Source organism: Odontesthes bonariensis, chromosome 14, assembly GCF_027942865.1.
Source record: "Odontesthes bonariensis isolate fOdoBon6 chromosome 14, fOdoBon6.hap1, whole genome shotgun sequence".
Classification (NCBI taxonomy): Eukaryota; Metazoa; Chordata; class Actinopteri; order Atheriniformes; family Atherinopsidae; genus Odontesthes; species Odontesthes bonariensis.
The window spans coordinates 19522936-19536488 of NC_134519.1; the positions used below are offsets into that span (position 1 = coordinate 19522936).

General features: G+C 38.7%; 1 protein-coding gene across 7 annotated transcripts in view; it reads right to left on the reverse strand.

The window, feature by feature from the left end:
- Positions 1-12850, reverse strand: part of kmt2cb (lysine (K)-specific methyltransferase 2Cb) — a 69679-nt gene extending 56829 nt beyond the window's left edge. For 6 of the 7 annotated variants that reach the window (XM_075483355.1, XM_075483359.1, XM_075483360.1 and 3 more), the window contains exon 1: positions 12099-12845. The gene's annotated coding sequence lies outside the window, so the exon portion shown is untranslated. Of the gene's footprint in view, positions 1-12098 lie in introns of all 7 variants that reach the window. The other variant, XM_075483354.1, reaches the window with a different exon arrangement.
- Between the last annotated feature and the right edge of the window lie 703 nt (positions 12851-13553).

The window sequence follows — 13553 nt, forward strand, 5'->3', positions numbered from 1 at the left end:
AATACCAACAAAAGTGAACATTTTGTATATCACCATCAAACGGCTCACCTTGATCATGCTTCAGCACTGACTTGAGACATAAATCTTTGGTTGTGAAACTTTCTCCATTCGCAGAGAAGATTTTATTTTATTTTTTCAACATTAACGCTGTGTCAACAAACTTAAGGTTTGCTCAGGGACTTCACACATGCAGATTTACGCCCCGGTGACCATTGAAACTGGAGTAATGGTTCTCTCCTCAGTAATTTATGTTGTACCTGATCTTGTTAACCAAAAATATCTGCCCAGTAGTATTTAAAAGATTGGTACAAAGTAAGGAAACATTGCTCAAATAGGATTGTGGCTATAAAAGATCAACTGTGCAAAATGCAAAAAAATCTATAGGCACAAATTTAAAACAACCGAATGACCCGTCCCCCCTCGATATGAGCAGAGTGCAGTGGGAGGGAATCTCCATTTCTCATTCAAAGCCATCTGTGATCACTCCACATCCAGTCATTCCATATCTTTTATTTGTTGCAACCCACCCACTGAATGAAAAGCCCACTAAAAAAAAAACACTCAATGGTAAACATCATGAATGCACCCCTTTTGTTGCACCTAACAATGTGAGGTGAAATTTAAAGGAAGCATGGATGCAGATGCATTAAAATAGATTTTTCACCAGGCATGCCATGGAATGGTGAAATTAAACTTGCACGTTATATTTAGCCTTTTATAATCATATGCGGGTTAGTTAGGTCATTATAGCGCTGGGGAAGAGGGGGGGGAAAGCAGCTATAGTGGTATTGGATTTTGAGGTTTTTAGATAAATGTAATGACTTCTTCTTGACTTTAAATAAATTTTTACCTCATCCTTAGATTAATTAATATTATAAATAAAGTTTTATGGAAAAATTTGCCAACCATTTTGATTAGTAGAAGCACTATTTCTGCAAGGTGAAAAGTCGCAGTTAGTCAGTGTCTGCTGCTCTCAACAGTGACAGCAGCAAGGGTTGCTTTGGTTAAAGATGTCAGACAGTAGCCTCCAGTTACTGATCAAGGAATAGAAGGTAGGGAAATAAACCTTTTCAAAGGCTGTTGATGTTCTAAAATGTTGACATGACTGACTCCCACTAAATGTTAAGATGCCAGACGAATTTATGTCCGTTTTATATGTGACACTGATTGAATAGTGTTTAGCCATTAGATTGCCTTAATTAGAGAAGTAAATGTAAAATTTTACAATAACTCAATCAGTTGACCGAGGTTCCCTGCTCTACTACTGCAATGCCGGGATTGATAGCTACATGCAAGTCATTAAAGAAGATGACTATGATGCGTTCACAATATTGGGCCAAGGGAGTGTATGTAAGGGGGCCAACCTATTTCCACCATCATTCCCAGGGCTCAATCAGGGCTTTATTGGGTCTCCCTTAAGGTTAGTGGCCAGAGTTGCTACTGAATCAGAACTAACCTTGGGCCAGACAGGGTTCCAACTCCAACAGAAGTAGTGTCAAAGTGAAAGGCTGAGTTTAGCTGTGTTTGAGGAGGGGAGATTGGGCGCTTGAGAATAAAGTTTTGTAGCTCACCCCAACACAATTTTTTTTAAAAACAAACAAAAAAAAAAAACACTACAGCAATGGATTAGATGTACAGGTCGTTTGAGAATTCCACAACTCAACTTGGTATCTGGGTAGAATATAATGTATTAAGACATATCGACAGCGCCTGCCATCATAAGTATGTAATGAAGCACGTAGCTGTGGAGCTGGCAAAGCTGGATATCCAATACACAAAAATGCAGTTCCATGAAAAATTCAAAAACTAAGAATCTAGTTCAAGACCACCAGACTTCATAATTCATAGCTCTCAGGGTGGCAACAAAGGAAAGAAAATCCTATGGTACCATACAATGGACAGTGTCCTTGGATGTCACCCTGGAGTCGGCAGAGATTCAGATTGAAATTGGTGAGCCATGCAAGAGTTCTGGCCATACAAAAAAAATAAAAATGATGGTGTGACAATGAGCTAAACTGTTCAGTGGAGTTCATAATTTGTTTCACATAGTTTTAATGGTAATCCATTTGGTGAGATTCACAGACTCATTAAGACCCCATCTGCACTCATTCAATTTTTCTACGTTTGTTTTTTTTTGTTTATTTTTTTAGGTCACTTATCTACATTTTCAGATCTTAGTCAGACCAATTAGTCTACACATCCAATAAAGGTTTGTGGTACAATATCCTCTGAGCTTTGAATGTTGTTCACCAAAAAAAACAAAACAAGACCTTTTTTTGTCAATGATTGTAAGAAAAATTCTAGTGTGCATATACAGTGCACAAGTACATTTTCAAGTACTTTCTAGGAATATGAACAAATATTAGATTTGGTTGTATTTAAATAATGTTTAGGACTGAGTACCACTCTCATTTGAACGGATACAACAACCTTGAAGTCGGTTTGGTACAAGCTGCACCTCTTTGATAACATCTAAAATAAGAAAACAAGAACTAAAGAAACATTGTCATAGCGATTGGCATATTTCTAGCCTATGAGTCTCTCAAGCTTTGTGTTACAAAGCAACGCAGATTTCTGTTTAAAAGACAACTTTACAACATAAATCCACTGGGTGTCGCACTAGAGCAAGATAATCTAAAGCAAAAACAAACAGAACCTAAAATCAAACGTTAAACCCTCACATGGAGCCTTTCAAAGGCTTTGCATCTTGGAAAAACAGAACGATCTAGAATCTGACCTTTACAGAAGTCTTAAGCCAAATAACATGGTTTATTCATTTGAGGACAACCTAGAACTTTGCACACACATTGTTTAGCCAGATAAGCTGCCCCTACACAGAATTAATTTACAAAGCAGAGTCAACCTTGGTGAGATTATTATGACACCGTTATATCTTACTTCACCACTGAATTTTTTAAAGCAGAAAAGAACTCAGAAAAGAGTGTTTGTGTGCTGCCGTTTTCGTACTGTTTGAGAATATAAGACAAAAGAGAGATGCCCAAATGTGCAACCCCAAAAGTGAAGAATGGTTAAAAAAAAAAAAAAAACAGGATTTAATTAGAGCAGAGGAACAGTCTGTGAGATGATATGTGGTCTTAATTACCTGCTTTTAAGTGACCATTTCTAACACTTCTAATTGTCTGGCAAAAGAAAGTGAACAAGTCTGGTTTTGGTCTGACGAACACTTCTTTAAATTTATTTTTGTCACAACCAGTGTAGTGCTCTCTTTCTTTGTCTTTTCTACACAATAAACCATATCCCACTTCTAAGACTAACCCTAACCAATTCATACCCAAAGCAAACCCTAAAACCTGAATTCCAGAGATGAGTATTGCCTGAACACGAGCCCATTACAGCTTGCGTGCCGCTGTGATAAATAATCTAAAACAAAAGAAAAAATAATAAATGAAAGGCCTCATGAGTCAGACGCACTTTATAGTGAAGAGATCAGCATGAGTCAACTGGGTTTTGAGGGGAGAATTTATCCATTAAATTTGGAGTTACAGACTATATGTATGTTCCACACAGAGGAGGCAATTTTGCTTTTGATTCTTTAGCCCTTTTCACCAAGCAGTTACAGCTTAAAGTGGGGAACAAAAAAAAAAAAAAAAAGAAAAAAAAAAAAAGGAGTCACTGTTCCTCCATTGCAAAAATCAGCTGAATGACAACAGTACTGTTGGCTAGAGCAAGTTCCACAATGCCTGCTCGTCTTGATGAACGTAGTCCATTTCGCCTCGGTTACGGACTCATTTGCTGGCTCACAGTGGTGGATCAACTTTGACCCCCACATGCCGCTTGCTACCTTAACATGAGCACAGAGGGTGTTCCATGAGGATCGGTCCTGCGACTACTCACATTAATTCGATATATCGATAGTCTTGACTGAACGGTTTCTAATGCAAATTTTAATTTCTACGCACGTGATACCACAATAAATTGTTCAGTGCCTGTACCAGCTCAGTTTCTCAGCGAGCTGAGACACTTAACTACAGTTCAATGCAATTTGTGAGACAAAAACTTGATTTGAACGCCAACAAAAATCACGATGTTCTCAAATGCAGTATTTCACCGTCATTGAATCCTCCATTAATCACCACTTTTCATGCCTCCGTTACCGAGTCTGTATCTTATAAATATCCTTCCTTTCAATGGAAGGATCTGAGGTTTAGCACTAATTGTAAATCTCTTACTCACCACTGCATGTTGTGTTGGAAGGTCTGCCTTGTCCACATGTAACAACAATCCTTTGTAATGTTTTTACTATGAATGTGCTTTTCAAGTGAAAATAGTAGGGATGCTCCGATCGATCGGCCGCCGATCGTGATCGGCCGATATGGACCCTAAACAGGTTTATCTGTGGGCTCTCGAAGTGCCGATCAGAAAAGCCGATCGCATATTTAAATTTAAAAAAAAAAAGTTTTTCTCCGCGTGACTTTATATGAAATTATCAATGAGATTTATGTTAAATCTATATGAATTAAACGGTTTTCTTTCCCGCGCGTGACGTAATTTACCGCCGACTGTTTTCTGCTCTCATGAAAGAAGCTGATATGAGTTCTCCGGTGTAGAATTTTTTCGCCATTTCGCAAAAAGACATAAAACTCGCTGTTTGTAAAATATGCGAGGCCGCAATTCCAAGAGGTGGCATTACACAACGACAATTTAATACCACTAACCTAATCAGACATTTAAGAATGATATAACAAAAACGCTTATGGAATTCATTGGACTTGACGAGCAGCCTCTTTCTGTGGTGGAGGACACGGGGTTCCGACGGTTGTTATCGTGCCTGGAGCCACGCTATGCCCCCCCCGGACGTAAATACCTAACGGATGTATATCTCCCTCAGCTGTAGGAGACAGTATACACACACAGTTTTACAACTGATATTTGGAGTTCGAGTGCATGTCCCATGTCGATGTTAAGTTTAACATCGCATTTCATCGACCCGAACTTCCAGCGACACAACCTTGTACTGCACTACCAAGAATTCACAGGGTCACACACAGCCGACGCTTTAGCAGGAGCCTTCGGACGTATGTAATACATTTCAGTTGCTTATTCTTACTTGCTTATTCCCTCATAGTTAAGGTCTAGTTGTTGGTTTGTGCCAAGGTTTTTTAAAAATGTTAAGGTTATTTAAAAACTGTGCTTATTCTTATATATTGTTATGAGGGAATAAACAAGTAAGAATGAGCAACCGAATACATTTTGGTTGCTTATTCCCTCAGTTAAGGTTTAGTTGTTGGTTTTTTATTTATCTATTACTCTTGAAAGGGCATGTAATGTTTACATAAATAAAAAGCTGATGGTGGTACATAAATGTCTTTATTGTATTTATTATTTATTTTAGAAGAAATAGGTTTTTTTTTTAACACTTTAAGTGGTGCACAAGGCTAGATTGTAAATACACAACTTTTTATTATTCGCCCATCGATTTTGTGATCGGTATCGGCAGATTTAGGATTCCTGTGATCGGTGAGGCCCCCAAAAATGCTGATCGGAGCATCCCTAGAAAATAGTGTTTGAAATCACTGAAAAGGATTTGACCAATTTCCCCATTATAACACCACCAAACATACGTGCAAAAATTTAAAAAAAAATAAATAAATAAATAAAAAAAATAAAAAATAAAAAAAAATAAAAAAAAGCGAGTAACATGAACAACATTCATGCTTTCAAAACAATTCTACAATCATGCTCTTTAGTAATGCAAGGCTTCAGCGAATGTACCTCAGTATGACGACACATTTCATACATCAGTGAAAAATGTGAGCTGGATGCTTTTGCTTACAAATGACTGTATATAGTCAGGCTGAAACATTTTACACGTGTTCTGGATGGATGGCATAAACACAAACGATCTTCTTTCAAAGATTTTCCCAATCAGATCCCAAGTAAAATCTCAGGAACATCAGCAGTTGTGACTATGTATGAACAAATGAGCAAATATTCCAGAGCATTTGCTGCTGAGAGTGAACATGTGTGTGCTGGTGAGAGTTTGTCCTTTCTGCTGACCCGTCTGCTGCTTTCCGTTCCTTCTCTGTTATATAACTGCACTCTATAAAATCAGACGTGTCTTGTCACCCACTAATCTAAGAGATATAAAGCAACTCGGAGTTCAAGCACAATAAAAAAAAACATTTTTATCAGTATCCCTTTTTTATTCGTATCACTGCGCGCTGTGTAGACCGTGTAGACCGAAGTGCAGACCGAGCAGTAAACACCGTAATAGGCGCAGCTGTCGGCAACACACAGTGATACGAAGGGAGAGAAAATAACGCCAAGCGATTGTCAGGTCTGACTTTTACCTGAAGAACGATTTTGTGATACAAATGTATTACTCTTTTGAACGCATGTCGTTTTGAGAAGCAAAACGCTTTATTTTTTAAACCCCAGCCAACTAGCCGGATTACTTTCGTCAACGCCAAAACGAGGCTGGAACTCGGCTCACAGGACACAGCAGGGGGTAAGCCAATGTTCATAAACTATATTGCTAGTATGGGATGTCATACAGTTTCATGTAAAAAGAGGCAAACTATCCCTTTAAGTCTAAACACAAAACATCCACTTGAACCAAGTTGAATAATAAAAACTGAGCAAATCAACTTTATACAAACATTTTGTTTTCATTTTCAAACTTACTGAAATAATTCAGACTAATGCTCCATTCTGTTGTTGTGCCCTCTTGTGCACGCATACTTTGTGCATCAAAATCAGCAGCTGGAGGTCATCTATACATTGTGTTCAAGAGCAACCATTCGCCCCAGCAACACCAACATGAGGACACACCGCAAGGGATTTTGCCATCACCGTTTGTTCCTTGCGTCAGTTTGGTGTAAAAGAGCCCTTACGGCTTAAAACGAATCTATACGTACGATTGCGTGTTTGTATGTGGAGGACTCTGAGCAGCAAACATTAGCCAATCTCTTACTTGACCACATAACTGATTCATTGTGTCAAAAGTTTGGTTTCATATAAGATCAACACGTTTATGACTAATAATATTGTCTATGAAAGATTTCTGTGAGTTCATGTCATTCTTTATGGATTTCTAACTCAACAGTAGCAACATCATTGTGGTTTTATTCATGTACAGCATAGTTTTAATGCATTTGCCAACTTCACACAAGTTTATTACAAAGATGCAACCTTACAATATATCTGTTTTCACTGGGGTCTGAACATCACAAACACTAACAAGATAAAATAGGGTTACAGATAAAAGAGGAGCTGTATTCCAGAACTTTGAGTGTTCAGAATCAGTCTTCAAACCACTGAATGATTACCAATGTTATCCGTTTGACATTTCTTTGGATGACAGTTCTGATCAAATACTTTTGTCAAGGTTTTAAGGTTGGCTCCCCAAGGAGTGAACCTGGAGGTTTATATGTAGAGTGGACTGAAGGTAGTTGATGTGAAATGTTTCTTTTGTACCGTTTTGTACAACAAAGCTCAGTAAAGAAGGTTAATAGTCTAAACGTCCTGTTTGTGTAATTTAGTGAGACATAGGAACCTGAATCAGCAGGAAACAAGAGACTTTTAATATATTAAATTAATATTTTGCTGGTCAAAATTGAATTCGGAATTAAAATGGCAAAAAAACAAACACGGAACACGTGAATTTTAGTTACACAAACGTAACGGATATTAACAAATTCTTCGCCACAAAAAGCTTCTTCAAAACCAAAGAAGCTACAAAATGGCCGACTTGGATATGGGTAGGATTCGTTATCCATCCACATGTGATGTTACAACATGGCCGACCAAACTGAATGTGGGCGGAGTTGGCGAGCCAATCCACAGGTCACAGCGAGACGAGCGTTAATATTTAGGAATGCCGTCACAGTAGATATTTCTGCATCTAAACAGCAAAACTGAAATCGCTTTAACAATTCATTTGGTTCACCAGAAAAATAAAACTTGACTTTTACTAAAAAAGAAATATGATGTATTCAGCCAAGAACATCCATTTTGTTACCAAAGATTCTACTGAAGAAACCAGCCAAAAATAAACAACTTATTATTATTAGTAGTAGTAGTAGTATCATTCAGCTGGCACAGACAGATTCAAATCTGAGCGGATTATTATTATTTGGGGCTTTTAACTAGATATCTGTTGAGGTTTATAAAAATGGAGTGAGATGAAGTGCAATGGTGTATTTTTGTTGAGAAGGAGTTTAGGATGAAGTTGTAAATCTATTTATAGTCGTCTCATTATAGTGACAGAAAAACTATTTATAGATGGTAGTATGCTGTCGTGGAAAATGTCAACACCCCACAGGTGCCATTAAAACAACCACCCACAGAGAGGGCCCTCAGCAATATAGCACTCATTCAAAACACAACATTACAATACATTCACAAAGTTAAAAATGGACTGAATAACAGACTGTCACGAAAATCAAAACACCCAAATAATCTTGGATTAAAAAGTCAGATGCTGCAATCAGAGAATCACTAAAGCACAACTTGAGTCTATGGCTTATTATATTAAAGAAGCCTCAGGTTCTCTTACACAGACCACCTCACTGATTATGCTATTAACAGCGTCATAGACTGAGTGTTTACAATGCTTGTCCTGAACAAATATGGGTAAACAGGGATTTTTTTTCTTTTTAAATGCTTGAGAAAAATATCTGTACAGGCAGCAATACATTTTCTTAATGATAAAAAATAAAAATGTACTCACAACTCTCCACTAAATAATGGAATGGTTATTTTGGTTTATGTCTGCTGTGCATTTAAGCAAATACATGACAAGCAAACAGTAAGTAAGTACAGTAAGTAATTTAATTATAACTGCTTCATAAGGCTTTGATATCCTGTGTTCCAGAACGTCTTTAAGCGTCTCGAAACATTCGGAATATGGCTTAAAAGACTGAAGATGCAGAATACAATTTCTGTGTTTAATGATGTTTTGTAACAATACAGGTTCATCAGTTTATTTAGTCTTGTGACAATGCAAAGATGTATACTGCTGATGGGAAAATTAACTGAAACTCAAAGACTGTCTGAGTTGATACACAAACATGCTTCAATAATCGTTACATTGTCCAAAGAAAAATCCAACTGTGCTCAAACAATCCGAAGGTTTTTCATTTGTTTACTGAAGCCAAGGTTGGTATCCAAGGCAACTGAAATATTCAGTAATATTAGAACAAACAGGTTTAATATCTTTTTTGTTTAGATCATTTTTCAACACTCACCACATCCTGACATATTCAAAGTAACACTGAAGGACAGATAGTAAGGGGCATAGATATTTGCAACTCAGCACCTTTTCGAAAGCAAAGTGGGCTCCAGATGCAGACATAATGCCTTTTGTGTTTAATGTTCGATATAGTTGCAATTTTGCACAGAGAAACTATCTAGACTGCAGTATGACTAATCTTTGGTTGGAGATTGGTCATGGGACAGTCAAAGTTGTTTGTCTACTTGCATTGTAACATACTAAACAGCTCTTTGATGACATGTTCATGCTCAAGTGATGACTTTTTTTGGGATTATGTCAAAAAACATTTGCTCTGATATATCTGTGTCACATGAGGAAGTGGTTGGTGGTTAGCTATGATATGTGGGTTTTAAGGACAGCGTGAGGCCGAAGATTTAATTTAATTAAAAGAGCTTGACTGATAAAGAATATCAGGAATAATTATATAATAAGTCTTAGATAGTAAGAGATTCTAATACCATACATATGCGCTAGGTCTATGATAATAGGTATGTTTAAGTTATGAGAGTTATAAGTTATGACAAGGGAGAATGATGGGGTGGCCGTTATCAATTGTACAACAATGTATTTTACAAACTTATGACTTCTGGAGAGGACAGAGGCTATGTGTACGTGAACAGTAATATTTCAACAATTAAGTTTAATCGAAATAAGTGAATATTCCTATTTCAGGGTCATATATATACAGGTGTACTTGTTACATAGCAGCGTTCAATTAGTGAGTTACACCCCCATTACAAATGCTTAGACAATTACATAAATGATATCCATATTGCTTAAAACATTGAGCATTAGCCAGATGCCTCCTTGGTCCCAAAAGCATGTTCTTCTTTTTGCTGTAACCTTCATGTTAGTCACTGAACTCTACCAGAGCCAGTGCTGCCAGATCTTTTGTGACAGAAACGAGCACCAAGTCCTATGAAAACAAGTCCAGGAGAAGGGATGGTGTTCTTCAGAAACAACCCCAAACTCTAGAGAAATGAACATGCACTTTAGAGCAGCAGCAGCAGCGTGTCACAAGATGCTGCGACAACAAACTATTGTCATTAAATCGTGTACATGTCTACATTACGCAATTGAATTAGCATACACTTCATAGCTTATTCATCGCTTCTTCCAAATATGCCATTGCTCAGGTAAACATAATTGGAAAATGTGGTTTACGTAGCAGTGTCGTATTCAGCGTAAAGCCAGGCTAATATCAGAATAAAGGTGTGTGTGTGTGTATAAATGTAGCTGTTGTCGACTTCCCCTCCTCCCATCTTCTCAGCTGTGATGCGTATTCTGCTGTGTGTGCTGCAGACTGTGCTGCAAGTAAACATAGGAATCCAAAATGTGTGTATAGACTTGGTTAAAAACACCATTTCTTAATTACTCACCAGTGAGTGACCTAAAAGAAAGGGACGGAGAGTTGGCAAGCAATCAGTTTGAACTTAAAAGGCAAGGGCTCAGGGCACAAAACAGTGATGAAAAGAGATGTAGAAACATTTTTAGAAAACAAGATCATCACCTCAAAATGGAATCGCCTCCCTCTAACAATTGCTTTAGGTCTGATGTGCCGTTCAATATATTCTATGTAATTGCACAGCCCCATTACCATATTTCACTGCTTAGTAAAGCTATAACTAATCGTCTTTCCCCTATGTCAATATCAGCCTCTTGAGTCTGAGTACGTCCAGCATCCAACTACACGTGAAACACAAATCAAAATAATGGCTAAGATGTTCACACAGTGATTCAGAAATTATTCCTCTTACATTTAAAAAAAAAAAAAAAAAAAAAAAAAACAGGTGGCCACAGTAATCTGAAAATCAGTGCCAGCAGGAACGTAGCAAAAATATATTGTACCAAGAGCACTTTACAGGCAGAATTTCAACCAGGTAAGACTCAACGGAAAGTGACGAGACACTGACCAAGTGGTTAGAATATGTGATGTTAAAGCCCCTCCAGGCAATCACGACCACCAGGGGTACGACTGAAAACATGCTAGCATTAGCTTTTGTTACACCAAGCTTGGGCACAAAGCAGCAGCACAGAGCTAACGATGGCTAGCCTGTTGTGTTGAACTCTGTCGCCTTTTCTTCGGCCACCACAAACAAAAGTAACACTGTCATAGTGTAATTATGATAGAAAGAGCAGGGAGAATCGAATCAATATGCCGCACGTCACTGTCGGTAGTAGATTCGGTTCAGTTTTGAAAGACATCCAGTGAGACAACTTTGAAAGAGGCTCAGATAGCAAACAGGTTCCCAATGGTAGCAATCAGTTGGCCAACTCATCGTACTTATAACTAACGCCTACAACAACAACAACAAAAAAAACACGTTAACGGTTCAGCTTTTAGTCGCCCCTTTGATAATGCAAAATATAATATAGTGTGTGGGTGGTGGAGATTCGATCATGTAACCTTAACAACGTTATCAATCTCCAACCGAGTGCAAGGCAATCATCAGGATTTGTGCCCAACACACAAAGGCTCGGTCTATTCAATGAAACGGAACTGTTCCGAGGAACTACAATGCTACAGAAAAAAAAAGTGAAAATGCTAAGTTACACAACGGTGTAGGTTTTGGCTTATACGTTTTCCTGACAACGAACGTTCGCTGGATGTGGTTATTTTCTTAAATTATTTCTATAATGTAAAGAAGACATCATATTACCCTCATTTGAGCGTATACATCACCCACGAACCGTTCCATATAACGTTCCGTTCCATTGAATAGCCTGAGTCATGAAAGCCAAGGCGGCGACAAACCCCCAACATCAGACTGGAGGATAATGATGGCTCAGTCTCACTTGAAATGGTAAATTCCAGACAAATCTAGCTTGCTTGAAAACAGTGTAAGTTAACACATCATCTTACCTTCCAGCCCTATGGACAGCGAATTATCCTCTTCATGTCCCAAAATAATGGGGGATGAAACGTTGCACTTTTATCACCCAGCTAGCCAGCAAGCTAATTGAGCTAGCTAGCCTCTCTCCAATGAAACAACACCGCAGTTCTCAAAAATGCACCGCTCATATCATTATATTCCAGCGCTGCAATGCTATTCCCAACTTTGCCCATTTGATGGAAAAGCAGTTGATGTAAATCCAACAGAAGACCGTTTCACTGCCAAGCGCATTTGTGGGGATCACTTTCCTTTCTCCAATGACAGCTGTCGTCGCACGAGTTGGGGTTATATAGCTAGTTGGTGTTAGCCACCCAAGTCTCTGGCCAACAATTTAACCATTAATATACAAATAACCAAAGCCAAAACAGAGGCGGCTGCAAAAACCAGCAATTCGAAAACGAAACTTCAGATGTGAATCCTAGGGGAAATTACAGCGACTCGCAAAGCAAACGTTGGGTGCCGACCGCTGGGTTGGCAACTGGTTCTATTTTCTTCAGCTGCGACAAGCTGCGGGACCAAGCGGCCAGTTAGGAGACTCTCGTAACCAGCCTGCCACGCAGTAAGAACCGGCTCAAAAGACATGTAAAAACAAACATTAGCTTGCCTAAAATAACATTCAGTCTCCCACACTGACCGTGTTGCAATATTTCCACGAAATATCTCAAAATCAAGTTGAAGATGACGCTTCGGTGTACTCTATAACGGTGGCCATATCTAATGATAAGTGGCACCGAAGCACAGCTCCTCCTGGCTCCTAAAAAATTAGACCCACCCCCCCAGGCAGAACTACAGAAGACAAATACTTACACTTCCTTTAGACTCGTCAAGAAAGGGGTATTTTAACAGTCTGGAAAATGTTTAAATCCGTCGATAAGACAACTTGATAAAAATGTCAAGCAAACCATTTCTCAATTTCTTCAAAATACTCTCTGACCCTGCGGAGGGATATGGGCATTTAGTAAATAAAATAATGGCTAGGGAATAGCAAAAAGATGGATCCTGGATTTTACTCTCATTGGAGGGGGATTGTCAATAGTTAACGCTCAAGCTCATGCAAATCTTTCCCAACTGCAGCTGGCAGCAGTGAATCCAACGGCCGCCAGCCTTCCTCGTTGCAACGAGAAACAGAAGGTTTGTTTAACTTTGATATGTGATGGTGGCGGCCATCTAAAGCACGAGCAAATTGACACCAGTTTGCTCCCGAATGATAGCATCCCCTTTCCTGCTTTCCTCCTTTCCCTTCAACACACACACGCACACACGCACACGCACACACACTCGCACTTACACAGCTGGCATTATATTATTTCTCAAGTAGAGGTAGCCTGCAAATTGTACATGCAGGGGTTAACTTTCGGAAAAGTCCCCAGGGGTCGGCTTTCAGCGGCTGTACATATTATGTGATAGAGCGGTCGGGTGTTGTG